The sequence below is a fragment of the Cebus imitator genome, unplaced genomic scaffold, assembly GCF_001604975.1.
Source record: "Cebus imitator isolate Cc_AM_T3 unplaced genomic scaffold, Cebus_imitator-1.0 Scaffold34, whole genome shotgun sequence".
Lineage (NCBI taxonomy): Eukaryota > Metazoa > Chordata > Mammalia > Primates > Cebidae > Cebus > Cebus imitator.
The window spans coordinates 6663254-6675179 of NW_016107349.1; the positions used below are offsets into that span (position 1 = coordinate 6663254).

Consider the following 11926-nt stretch of genomic DNA (forward strand, 5'->3'; position numbering starts at 1 on the left):
AGCAAAACTCCGTCTCAAAAAAAAAAAAAAAAAAAAAAAAAACGCGCCCCCCCCACCACCGTCTGAGCAGTACTGAAATTGTCTAGTGTTCCTAAACACAAGAAAGTGAAGAGGGAGAAAGGGAATGGGGTGTGTGTTGAAAAACTGCCTGTCGGTGCTACGCTCACTTCCTGGATGACAAGATTCATACCCCAAACTTCAGCATCACACAATATTCCCACAAAACAAACCTGCACAAGTAACTTCTGTTTCTAAAACACACACACACACACACACACACACACACACACACACACGAAATTGTTTTTAAAAATTAAAAACAGAATTTTTAATTACATAATATTTTAAATTTATTGAAGAGTTTCAAAATAAATGATTATCATAGTTTTCATCCATACCACATTTAGGCAAATTAAACATATACTCAAAATAATATTTAAATGCATTCAAGAAACTCCAAGGTAGGGACTTTCAGAAATTAGTGTTAATAACTGACAAATAATGAAAACTTAGAAGATAAATTTATAAATGGAAGTTGCTGCTTAAAAGAAGATGTGAAAAGTTTATTAGAGGGACTTTTCACACACACAAAAAAACATCACTTCCATGCATGGTCAGCAGAAAAGATCAAATATAAAGAATCGTTAGAATCTGATATTTGTAATGTCAACTGTTGCCAGATTATTCTTTTTTTCTAATAACCTATTTAATAAATTAGAACATTAAAAATGATTTCTGTTTTGTACCCATTTTCCATCCTTCTTCAGGTCAGGCATTGCTCAGGCAAGCACATTGAGCACATTCACCTCTACCAGCCTCTGGGTTTTGGTCAAGTCCCCAGGCTATGCCGCAAAATAAGAAATGATGCCTCTTGACTTCAAGGTCATAGAAAAGAATAAGGTTCTCTAGTAAAACAGTGGGAAATTATCTCCCTACTGTAACAAAGCAAAGACTTACATGTATTTTGAATTGTTTTTGAGTTTGGTGGGGAAAACGCTAGGCAGACTAAAAGTAAAAGAAATGTAATAAAACATTTTTTATGTATAATTAGGAATATTTTTCTTATCCATAAAGCAGGCACCAGAATAGTGCATGTTGAGCCATAAAATTTTGAACTGGGATAAAATATTCAGCAAAAAAATTTAATCTTTAGTAGGGAAGACATTATAAACAAGTACAAGAGTAGTTTTGTCATTTTCATATCTAATATTTTAAAACAGATGTTTGGGGCACTACAAACAAATTTTTATTAATTGTGAGATTGTAGAAATTTTCCTAATAAAATATGCCATCATGTTTTGTAGTAATCATCCCCAGCACAGCACAAAATACCATCTAATATACCTTTTATTTTTTATGTCTGAATCTTCTACTGGGCTTAAAGTTTCTTGAAGAACTATTATCAAATCTTCTTCTTATTCCTGCTTCTTGGCAAAAGGCATATAGATCAAATAAAGCCTTCATAAATAAAGTAAAACACAAATGAACAAAGCCACATTTTGCTTCACTTCCATTTACAGGAATCAATCATGGCTGTGTCCACTTTCAATTAAGCTACTGATTTGGAGTTGCAGTTTTTAGAAACTAGAAGCTCAGAGCAGGAGCTCTGCAAAGCACAGCACCCACCTCCAAGGAACAGAAACACGTTTGCAGGTGTCACCTCCGAGGGAATACAGCAAGTTACTCCCTTTGTGTGTGCTGGAAGAAACTAGAGGCTGAAGCCAATGGCAGGAGCTACCCTGACAAGCTCTTCTGGGGCCATATAGCTAGAAGCAGCAAGCAAACTGGAAGAGAGAAATTGTATTGTTTCTTCATCTTCCTGGCTTCCACTTCCTTAAAGACCCCTTTGGGCAGTGAAACCAAGAAGCCAGGTGGAAAAAATAAATTTATTTTGTAAAGGTGTATTCCAAACATCACAAAGCAAAAAACTGAAGAGCAGATATGAAGGCAAAAGTCAATAACTTAATAGCAAGCCGACGGAGCTGTGTATTAGACTTCAAACTCAATCACAGGCTCCTTGAAATCCAAGACCTTCTCTAGTGTCTAACAAAATGAGTAGAAAATTAAAGGTGCTTGAAGTTCTGTGCTGAATTGAAATAATCTATTTGTAAATTAATTTTACAAATATTTATGGAGAACAAATATTTATTACAAAGACACTGCAGGATACTTCAGATAAAAATATTAATAGGATACCATCTCTCCTTTCAGATAATTTACAACCTAATGAGAAAAATAGATTGTAAAGAAAAGCAATAAATAGCTTTTAGAGTCAGTGTGATGTTTGTACCATGGGGACCAAGATATTGAGAAAGGGAGGAAAAGGACTCAGACTGAAAAGGTGGATACGTATTCCACTTGATTAATAATAGGCATCATTCCAGCTATTGCTCTAGCCTTTGGGGTTAAAATGGTGACTGCGAGGAACAAAACCCCTGTTCTTAACTGGGCTTACAGGCTGGTGGAGAGAATACACAAGAAAGGAAGAACATAACCTCATCTGCTCTACTGTTGTATCATAAAGATATTGATTATAAGATGTGTTCAGCAGGTCAGTCTAACTGTACAGATAATCATTAATGTCTTCCTGTTCCATATGTTTTATTTCTAAAATTCTGTGTACACTTGAAAATGAGAGGAGCTTTTTAGACACCACTCATGCTTTCGCTCTAGCCCTCAAAAAGCATAAAAGAGGCAAGACTCTGCAGTGACCCCAATGGGAAGCAAAATTAAATCACTCCAAAGAATAATATCTGGCTATTCAACTGGGCTGTCAATGGTGTTGCCACTTCGAGATCTGGCAAGGAAACCAGATATCTGCGAAGCAGGCAGATTAAATAGCACAGTACTTTTAAAACTACAGAAATTCTACTGCTGGTATATGATGGTTGAAGCGGGCTTCAACTTTGGATTCAGATAGATCCCTGTCCGCATTGTGCATTTCTAATTTACTCACCAATATAGTACAGCCTAATTATTTAAATTGCCTGTGCCTCTGTATCTCATCAGAAACATGAGAATAATATAGCACCTATATTATATAATTATTTGGGGGAATAAATAAATATATTTACGGTCCCTAATACACTATCTGGGCTTTAGTAAATTCAGACACAATAAGGTCCTACCATTACACGTGTACTTTTACATTCTTTGGATTCATTTAATGGTGAATTCCACTATCAGGTCAACTCTAAAAGTTGTGTAGACTAGATACCAATCTCCCGGAATAGCTGAAGAAAAGAAAGAGCAAATGATAAATTTTCTTTTCTTCTTTGGTGGGGGAGAAAATCGTATTATTAGAAATCCATGGCAGAGCCTACTCTACAAACCTGGCTGCCTGATTCCTAGCAGCATTAATTACAGATGAAAAAGCAAAAGCACATGCATTTTAGAATAAATGTGCAGACAGAGAAACAAATAAATAAATAAGCCAGTAAGTGAAAGATAGAATAAATTTGTGTGTTTTTATTACAGCAATGCTTGATCATTTTGATTAATATTATGTGAAGGTACAAGACCCTAATAATAAGGCTAATTCCAATGAAAGGTTGTGTACAGTTGTTATTAGCCACTTCACACCAACATGCAAACTGAATGTATTCAGAGTGCAGATAATATGACTTTTTAGGGTTGTCTCTAGAGAATAACACATATCCTCACTCTGACACCCAAAGTGAGCATCTTGCAGTATTAAGGAAACCATTTTGCACATATTCGCAGAGAAACAAAACAGTAACTAAATTAAAAAGAGGCACGCCGTCAGAGAAAGCTGGTCCTCCACCTCAGGTTTCCTACAATTCTGAATAAAGAGACTTGAGCCTTCACGGGTTACTTGGTTTAACCTTTTTTTAAAGAAAACAAGAAAAAGAAAAAGGAAAAGGAAAAAGAATAAAAGTGCAGTAAACTGTAATAGAAACCGTGTTGCTCTTTTGTTTCCAGAAAGGATTACAATATTATTCACAATCTATATGCCTCACTCCACGAAAAGGGAATTTGAATAAGGAAAGGAAGAAAGAAAATGACTGCAGTTTTAACCTCTCAGAGCAGCACATGGTAACAAAGACATTTCCATTTGAAAAGAAAATACGCGTTTCTCCCCATGGCTAAGGAAAGCCACCTTACTGAACTTCATAGCCATGCAACACAGTTGGAAAAGAATTACTCAGTGGAATCTTTTAACTTGCAGCTAGTAGACTCATACTCTGAAGTCTCCAGAGGATGAGTAGGTCCTATGATATCTATTTTTTTTTTTTTTCGTAATTTTGCTTTAATGCACTTTATTTTCTTTTGAGATGGGGTCTTGCTCTATTGCCCATGCTGGAGTGCAGAGCCATGATCTTAGCTCACTGCAACCTCCACCCTCAGGGTCAAGCTGTCCTCCCACCTCAGCCTCCCAGACAGCTGGGACCACAGGTGTGTGCCACCATGCCTGGCTAATTTTTTTTTTTTTTTTTTTTTGAGATGGAGTTTCTGTTGACCAGGCTGGAGTGCAGTGGTGTGATCTTGGATCACTGCAACCTCTGCCATCCAAGATCAAGCAGTTCTCCTGTCTCAGCCTCCTGTATAGCTGGGATTACAGGCATGTGCCACTGTGCCCAGCTGAAATTTAGTTTCTGATCTTTCATTGTGTACGTTGTCATCTCTGAAGACATCACTCATGCCCTGTCTCACCTAGATACTAAATGTCACTTGGCGTGTCAATAAAAATTTCTAACATTTCTATTACAGAAACTCTGCATTGATTTTTTGTTTGTGTATTTCTTGTAATAACCACAAACATAAGAAATTCATACCGAGAGGGCATCATGACCTCTTCAAAAAGTATAATAAACACAACTGGGAAGACATAATGTGGTGAAAATCCCTTTCTCGATTTGTCAGAACATTTCCTACAATTAAATCCATGCTTTCACCTCTCTCCTCTTCTCATTCTCTGTAAAGATACAAATGCCTCCCATTATCCTGTGGTTAAAATGTGTTTTCATTTCAGGGTCTATTGACATTCAGGGATGTGGCCATAGAATTCTCTCAGGAGGAGTGGAGATGCCTGGACACTGCTCAGAGGGCTTTATACAGGGACGTGATGTTGGAGAATTATAGGAACCTGGTCTCCCTGGGTGAGGACAACTTCCCTCCAGAAGCGGGGATGTAGCCTTGCGTCTGTTTGTATTTTCCCTTGTTGCCTCTTTGGAGCCGCGTCCTTGCTGGACTAAAATGGAAGCTGTATTGATTTCAAAATGAAAAGCTTCATGATATCTTAAAAAGAGATGGAAAAGAGGAAAGCACAGTGAAAACCTGATGGAGGTTGGTGGCCTCAGCTTATAGCAATTATAGAAACAAATGAGAAAAATTTACTTATATAGAAAGTTGCTCAACTTTGTAAAGGAATCAGACCTGTTCTTTGGTGAGGCAAGTCTTAATTGTTAAGAGAACCACTCACCAATGCTGCCTGTTAAAGATGATAAGAAATAGTGTCATCTAGATATACACTGAGATGTCACCTTAATTCACCATCCTATTCTCTTTGACAGTGGCAGAAGCAACCTAGCTAAAATATGTACAAAAGAATGTTACAGCACACCATATTAGTGAGAAAATAGCATGTGTTTAAGATTTTAACACACTTATTCTCTTTTCTTTGAAGATTATATCTAAGAAATTGTCTTGGTTTATGTGTTTTGCTATTTCTCCAAATACAATGGGGTAAGGACTTCTCTGAGCTAAGTGTCTGATCACAGTACCCATTCAAAACTGTGACACCTTTGGTGCTATCAGGGTTCACTGTATGATTTGATGACTGTTTTTTTTTCTCTGAGAATATATTGCAAGATCTTCACTTTGTGTGTGTGAGTGTGGATATGTGTTATTCTCTAGAGATAATCCTAACCCTCTGGACTTTGCAGAGATGGCTAAGGATCTTGAGATGGGGAGCCTCTCCTGGATTAACTGTAGAGCTCCACTGGAATCACAAGAGTCCCAACGAGAAAGAGGAAGTTAATTCAGAAATACAAAAAGAAGATGTGATGATGGAAGCAAAAGGTTGGAGTGATGAGAGGAAGAATCCAGAAGCCAAGGAATGAAGACAACCACTAGCAGCTGGAAAAAAGAAAGAAATGGATTCTCCTCTCAGAGCCTCCTAAGAAACAGTTCTGCTGACACCTTGACTTTTGTGCAGCAAAACCAGTTTTAGATGTCTCTAAACCTCTAGAAACTTAAGACAATAATTTTTTTAAGTCACTAAATTTGTGATAATTTGCTCCAGCACTGAAAGGAAACAAAGACTGTTTTCTTCATAGCTGTTCTTAAAGCAGACTTCGATAACAACAAAGAAGGCTTACTTAAGAGCTCGTGTTTTATTTGCTGGAAAATATTTGTTTCAATGTGAACCTGGACTGTATTAAGCAATGCAGGTGATCTGGACAGGGAAATATCTTGATCTTTTTCCATACCAATGACTTTTAAATGTTGTTTCAACATGTATTCAATGAGATGAGACTAATTCTCTAGTGAAATATCTCATAGCTTTTCTTCACCAACGACCCCTCCTGCACAGTATGCAGGAATATGTGTGTGCCTATGAGGAATATCAGTTTGTTGAATGACTGAATGTGATCTTTTGAAATAGAAAGCTTATCGATATTTAAGATTCTTAAATCTAGATAATGAAATTGCCACTCACCCCCGTAGACAGCACTGTCAATGTGTCTCAATTGGTTTCAGATTTTTAACTGGTTTTCCTACCAACTGTAGGAAGTCCTCAGCTGATTGACCTCAGGCCTGAGGGTGTGCATCTTTTCCACACAACTTATGAGGAAATGCCAAATTGTTCTTTGGGACAGATAAATTTTCCATGGAACTTTAAAAAATTGATTTAAAAGACGGTATGTAAACAGTTGAAGCAGAATCAATTTATGTTTTGTTAATTATAAGGAATTATATGTGAAAACCAAAGTTAGCCTTATTTATCCTTTTGATTTATGTCAGTGATATATTAGTGCTCCTCATGAACTAGTAGTAGTGAGATATCCAGCAACCTGCCCCCACTCTATTTCTGATCCCAAAATACTGCTAAGTGAAAAACAAGTTGAATTTCCCACTTGAGCCAGAAAAGGAAGGCTTCATCAGGAAGCACTTGGTGTTAATTATTTCACATAATGAAGAAATAAAATGACTTTCTTTTTAATCATTTAAAATTCATTAATTGAAAATGTCCACTTTTATACCAGCCTTCTATTCTCCAGGTTATTTAAATCAATAAGGCTTTGTAAAATTCATATTACATGGAAGTAAGAAAAATGTTTGTCTGAAGAACTAAAAGACAAGGTTTCTTTGGTCACGTGAGGCAAGTTATAGAGGAAAATGTCAATAGTGACAATGTACATAAGTTCTAGTCTAAACTTTGCCATTAAATTCCATGAATTTTAGGTAAAGCCTTTGTAACTAAGAAAATTTTATTTGAAGTCAGATGGACATTAATTCAATTCCAGAGTCTAATCTGCTAAGCAAAAGTGAGCTATTTAATGTCTCCAAGCCTCAGATTTTAAATTGTAAGCAGAATGAAAACAAAGGTAATCATAAAAGTTTTTATTCATGCATCAAAACATTGAGCATTTACTCTGTTGTAAACACTGCAGTGGACTTTCCAATTAGAGGGGTGGCTACTCCTTGGCCTTTTGGGCTTATTGTAAGGTACCAAGGCAATCTGCCTTTACTGAGGCAGTCTGCCATTACAGAGGCAGTTCTAACTGTACCTCTGTAAACAAAACCACAAGTAAGTTCACACAGCAGTTGGGCAGAGCCCACTGCAGCTCAGCAACACCTCTGCTGGCAGACTGTGACTAGATTACCTCCTTGCTGTGCAGGACATCTCTGATAAAAGGCAGCACCACATCAGGAACTTATAAACAAAGCCCCACCTTCCCAGGACAAGGAACCTGGGAGAAAAGGCAGTTATGAGTTCTCCTGCAGCAGACTTAAATGTACCTGCCCAGCAGCTCTGAATGGAACAACAGAGCTCACAGCTCAGCACTTGAGCTCCTATAAGGGACAGACTGTCTCCTCAAGCAGCTCCCTAACCCATGTTTATCCAAAGAAACACCTAATAAAGAATAGCTCTGATTGACATCTGGTGGGTACCCTTCTGGGACAAAGATAACAGAAGAAGAAATGGGGAACAACCCTTACTGTTCTACAGCTGCCGCAGGTGATTCCCAGGCAAGCAATGTCTGGAGTGGACCTCCAGCAGTCCTACAGCAGAGGGGCCTGACTGTTAGGAGGAAAACTAAAAAACAAAAAGAAATAACTACAACATCAATAAAAAGGACATCCACTCAGAGATCCCATTCAAAAGTCACCAACTACAAAGACCACAGGTAGATAAATCCACAAAGATGGGAGGAAACCAGTGCAAAATGGATAAAAACACCCAAAACCAGAACATCTCTCCTCCTCCAAGGGGTCACAACTCCTCACCATCAAGGGAATAAAGCTGGATGTAGAATGAGTCTGATTAATTGACAGAAACAGGCTTCAGAAGGTGGGTAATAACAAACTTCTCTGAGCTAAAAGAACATGCTCTAACTCAATGCAAAGAAGGTAAGAACCTTGAAAAAAGGCTAAACAGAAAGCTAACAAGAATAAACAGCTTAGAGAAGAATATAAATGACTTGATGGAGCTCAAAATCACAACATAAGAACTTTGTGGAGCATACACAAGTTTCAATAGCTGAATCAACCAAGCAGAAGAAAGGATATCAGAGACTGAAGATTAACTCAATTAAATAAAATGAGAAGGCAAGATTAGAGAAAAAAGAGTGAAAAGAAATGAACAAAGCCCCCAAGAAATATGGGATTATGTGAAAAAACCTAATCTACATTTGATAGGTGTACCTGAATATGACTGAGAGAATGAATCCAAGCTGGAAAACACTCTTCAGGATATTATCCAGGAGAACTTTGTCAACCTAGCAAGGCAGGCCAATATTCAAGTCCAGGAAATACAGAGAACACTGCAAAGATATTCCTCGAGAAGAGCAACCACAAGGCACATAATCATCAAATTCACCAGGGTTGAAATGAAGGAAAAAAATGCTAAGGACAGCCAGACAGAAAGATCGGATTACTCACAAAGGGAAACTCATCAGATTCACAGCAGATCTCTTGGCAGAAACCTACAATCCAGAAGAGAGTGGGGGCCAATATTCAACACCCTTAAAGAAAATAACTTTCAACCTAGAATTTCATATCCAGCCAAACTAAGCTTCATTAGTGAAGGAGAAATAAAATTATTTACAAACAAACACTTGCTGAGAGATTTCGTCACCACTAAGCCTGCTTTACAAGAGCTCCTGAAAGAAGCACTAAACATAGAAAGGAACAACCAGTGCCAGCCACTCCAAAAACATACCAAATGGTAAAGATCATCAACATAATGAAGAAACTGCATCAACTAATGGGCAAAACAACCAGCTAGTATCAAAATGGCAGGATCAAATTTGCACGTAACAATATTAACCTTAAATGTAAATGGGCTAAATTCCCCAAACAAAAGAAACAGACTGGCAAATTGGATAAAAAGTCAAAACCCATCAGTGTGCTGTTTTCAGGAAACCCATCTCATGTGCAAGGACACGCATAGGCTAAAAATAAAGGGATGGGGGAAGATTTACCAAGCAAATGGAGAGCAAAAAAAAGCAGGAGTTGCAATCCCAGTCTCTGATAAAATAGATCTTAAACCAACAAAGATCAAAAGAGACAAAGAAGGGCATTACATAATGGTAAAAGGATCAATGCAACAAGAAGAGCTAACGATCCTAAATATATATGAACCCAATACATGAGCACCCAGATACATAAAACAAGTTCTTAATGACCTACAAAGAGACTTAGACTCCCACACAATAATAGTGGGAGACTTTAACACCCACTTTCAATATTAGACAGATCAATGAGACAGAAAATTAACAAGGATATCCAGACTTGAACTCAGATCTGGACCAAGCAAGCCTAATAGATATTTATAGAACTCTCCACCACAAATTCACAGAATATACATACTTCTCAGCACCACATCACACCTACTTTAAAATTGACCACATAATTGGAAGCAAGTCACTCCTCGGCAAATGCAAAAGAACAGAAATTATAACAAATAGTCTCTCAGACCACAGTGCAAGCAAATTAGAACTCAGGATTAGGAAACTAACTCAGAACTGCACAACTTCATGGAAACTGAAACACAGGCTCTTGAATGTTTACTGCATAAACAATGAAATGAAAGCAGAAATGAAGATGTTCTTCAAAACTAAAGAGAATGAATACACAATGTACCAGAATCTCGGGGACACATTTAAAGCAGTGTATAGAGGGAAATTTATGGCAATAAATGCCCACATGAGAAACAAGGAAATATCTAAAATTGATACCCTATCATCAAAATTGAAAGATCTAGAGGAGCAAAATCAAAAAACATAAAAGCTAGCAGAAGACAAGAAATAACTAAGATCAGAGCAGAATTGAAGGCAATAGAGACACACACACACACAAAAAAAAAACCTTCAAAAAAATCAATAAATCCAGGAGCTGGTTTTTTGAAAAGATCAACAAACTAGACAGATTGCTAGCCACATTAATAAAAAAGAAAAGGGAGAAGAATTGAATAGATGTAATAAAAAACAATAAAGGGGATATCACCACTGATTTCACAGAAATACAAACTACCATCAGAGATTATGACCAACAACTCTATGCACATAACCCAGTAAACCTGGAAGAAATGGATAAATTCCTGGACATGTGCACCCTTACAAGCCTAAACCAGGAAGAAATCAAAACCCTGAATAAACCAATAATAAGGGCTGAAGTTGAGGCAGCAATTAATAGCCTACCAACAAAAAAAGCCCAGGTCCAGATGGATTCACAGCTGAATTCTACCAGACGTACAAAGAGGAGCTGGTGCCACTCCTTCTGAAACTATTTCAAACAATATAAAAAGAGTGGATCCTTCCCAGATCATTTTACGAGACCATCATCCTGATACCAAAGCTCAGCAGAGACTCAACAAAAAAAGAAAACTTCAGGCTAATATCCATCATGAACATAGATGCAAAAATCTTCAATAAAATACTGGCAAAGCAATTGCAACAGCACATCGAAAAACATATCCATCATGATCAAGTAGGCTTCATCCTGGGGAAGCAAGGCTGGTTCAACATATGCAAGTCTACAAACGTAATCCACCACATAAACAGAACCAAAGACAAAAACTACATGATTATCTCAATAGATGCAGAGATGCCCTTTGAAAAAATTCAACAGCCTTTATGCTAAAAACTCTCAATAAACTAGGTATCAATGGAACGTATCTCAAAATAATGAAAGCTATTTACAACAAACCCACAGCCAATATCATACTAAATGGGCAAGAACTGGAAGCATTCCCTTTGAAATCTGGCACTAGATAAGGATGCCCTCTCTCACCACTCCTATTCAATATAGTATTGGAAGGTCTAGCCACAGCAATCAGGCAAAAAAAAGAAATAAAGGGTATTCAAATAGGAAAGGAGAAAGTCAAATTGTCTCTAATTGCAGATGACATGATTGTTTATTTAGAAGACCTCATCATCTCAGCCCCAAATCTCCTTAAGATGATAAGCAACTTCAGCAAAGTCTCAGGATACAAAATCAATGTGCAGAAATCACAATATGATAAGCAACTTCAGCAAAATCTCAGGATCCAAAATCAATGTGCAGAAATCACAAGCATTCCTATACACCAATAACAGACTAAGAGAGAGCGAAATCATGAGCAAACTCCCATTAACAATTGCTAGAGGGCCGGGCGCGGTGGCTCAAGCCTGTAATCCCAGCACTTTGGGAGGCCGAGGCGGGTGGATCACGAGGTCAAGAGATCGAGACCATCCTG

The 11926-nt window shown here is 37.5% G+C and overlaps 1 pseudogene; it reads left to right on the forward strand.

Annotated features, from left to right (window-relative positions):
- Nucleotides 1-2776: 2776 nt before the first annotated feature.
- LOC119470556 lies at nt 2777-11864 on the forward strand (annotated as a pseudogene).
- The last annotated feature ends 62 nt before the right edge of the window (nt 11865-11926 follow it).